At 40.7% G+C, this 2,248-nt stretch overlaps 1 pseudogene; it reads right to left on the reverse strand.

Moving 5' to 3' along the window:
- Positions 1-512: 512 nt before the first annotated feature.
- On the reverse strand, positions 513-1,205 carry LOC116418728 (annotated as a pseudogene).
- Between the last annotated feature and the right edge of the window lie 1,043 nt (positions 1,206-2,248).

Here is a 2,248-nt window from a genome sequence, read left to right on the forward strand (position 1 = left end):
CATGGGTGCATGGGTGCAAAAACATATATATGTACATTAAAACCCTCTGTTGGAATGCTTTACACTTTCCACAGAACAGAAACTAAAATAATCTGTTGTACCATTAGTCATAAATACAATCCTCAAGTTTTCCCCAGACTCATGATTATTGTCTAAAGCATGTCTTCTTTGTAGCAGCTAGGCTCTGCCACCGCTGTGCTTAGTTGAGTTCACAAATCTGCTGTGACCTGTAGCTTTCCCGTCACTTCTCTGGATCTCCTCTCCTGCTAAGTTTTCTTTCCTGGCAGGAATTGAAATCTGCCAATGCTATAGCTAGTGCTGCTACTGGAACTACCATAGCCACCTTGGTTTCATGGTTTGGCAAAGTATTGGCTTCCACCACATTAGGGGCCAGAGCTTCTGCCTCCAAAGTTTCCTCCCTTCATAGGTCCAAAATTTGAAGACTGTTTGTTGTAACTGCCAAAATCATTGTTGCTTCCACCACCTCCAAAATTGCTTCCATCATTACCAAATCAATTATAGCCATCCCCACTGCCACCATATCCACAACCACCACGGCTGCTGCCAAAGCCACCATGACCACTGAAGTTTCCTCCACAACCAAAGTTGTCATTCCCATGGAAACCACCCCACAAGCACCACCAAAGTTTCCAGATCCACTTCGACTTCTGGCTGGAGGAAGCACTAGCCATCTCTTGCTTTGACAGGGCTTTCCTAGTTTCACAGTTGTGGCCATTTACAGTGTGTTATTTCCGAATGACAATCTTATCCATGGAGTCATGATTGTCAAAGGTTACAAAGGCAAAGCCCCTTTTCTTGCCACTGCCTTGGTCAGTCATGATTTCAATCACTACAATTTTCCCATACTGTTCAAAATAATCCCTTAGGTGATGTTCTTTAGTGTCTTCTTTAATGCCATCAACAAATGTCTTTTTCACGGTTAAGTGGGCACCTGGTCTTTGAGAATCTTCTCTTGAGACAGCTCTCTTTGGTTTTACAATTCTTCGTCCCTTGCATCCATGGCTGCATCCACCTCCTCCACATGACAAACCTAAAACCCCTGGAGTACTTGGTGTTTTGGTCTCTCATTACCACACAGTCCATGAGCATTCCCCATTGTTCTGAATGCCTCCTCAGACTCTCATCGGTTGTTTGAAAGCTGTCTGCACCTGTTCAGGCTCTTTGGGAGATGCTGACTTAGACATGATAGCAGTGGGAAGAGAGACTTTAGTGATTTTCCCTTGGCAGCATCCACAGGCAGAAAGGAGCAAACTAATGAATGTATTTCCATGGTTTATTTAGACATATGTTAGTTTTCAAGTATTTGAAGGTTTTACTCCTATCTTTCTCTTATTGATTTGTAGTTTGTTTCCCTTGTGGTCAGAGAATACATTATGTATTATTTCAATTCTTTTAAATTGTTGGGGGTTTGTTTTATCTCTCAGGTTATAGTTTGTTTTGGTATACGCTCCATGCATGGGCTTTTGTAAATAATATATATTCTGATTTTTTAATGCCAATTATATTTTGATGGTTTTATAGTGTTGTTGAGTTCTTCTATATCCTTGCTGATTTTCTCTATAGTTTTGTTTGTTTGTTTTTGAGACAGGGTCTTGCTCTGTCACCGAGGCTGAAATATTGTGTCATGACCATGGCTCCCGGCAGCTTCAACCCCCAGGGCTTCAGCAATCCTTCCACCACAGCTGGGATTACAGGCCTGAGCCACTACACCTGGCTAATTTTTGTATTTTTTGTACAGATGGTATCTCGCCTTGTTGTTCAGACTGGTCTCAAATTCCTGAGTTCAAGTGATCCTCCCGCCTCGGCTTCCCAAACTGCTGGAATTACAGGCAGAGCCACCACGTCTGGCCTTTTTGTATAGTTGTTCTACCAATTGTTGATAGTAGAATGTTGAGGTTTCCAACTGTAATTGTGGATTTATCTATGCTTCCTTTTTCTATCAGCTTTTGCTTCACATACTTTGCAACTGTGCTATTTGGTGCATCGACACTTAAGATTGTTATGTCATCTTGGTGGATTTACCCTTTTATTATTATGTAATGCCCCTTTCTGGCTCTGGGAATCTTTTTTCTCTGAAGTCTACTTTATTTAATACTGATGTAGCCATTCTTGCTTTACTTTGATTGATGTTTGCATAAAATATCTTTTTCTATCATTTTACTTTAAATCTGCCTATATCATTTTATTTGAAGTGAGTTTCTTATAAAGAACATTTAATCCAATCAAT

Source organism: Piliocolobus tephrosceles, chromosome 3 (genome assembly GCF_002776525.5).
Source record: "Piliocolobus tephrosceles isolate RC106 chromosome 3, ASM277652v3, whole genome shotgun sequence".
Taxonomy (NCBI): domain Eukaryota; kingdom Metazoa; phylum Chordata; class Mammalia; order Primates; family Cercopithecidae; genus Piliocolobus; species Piliocolobus tephrosceles.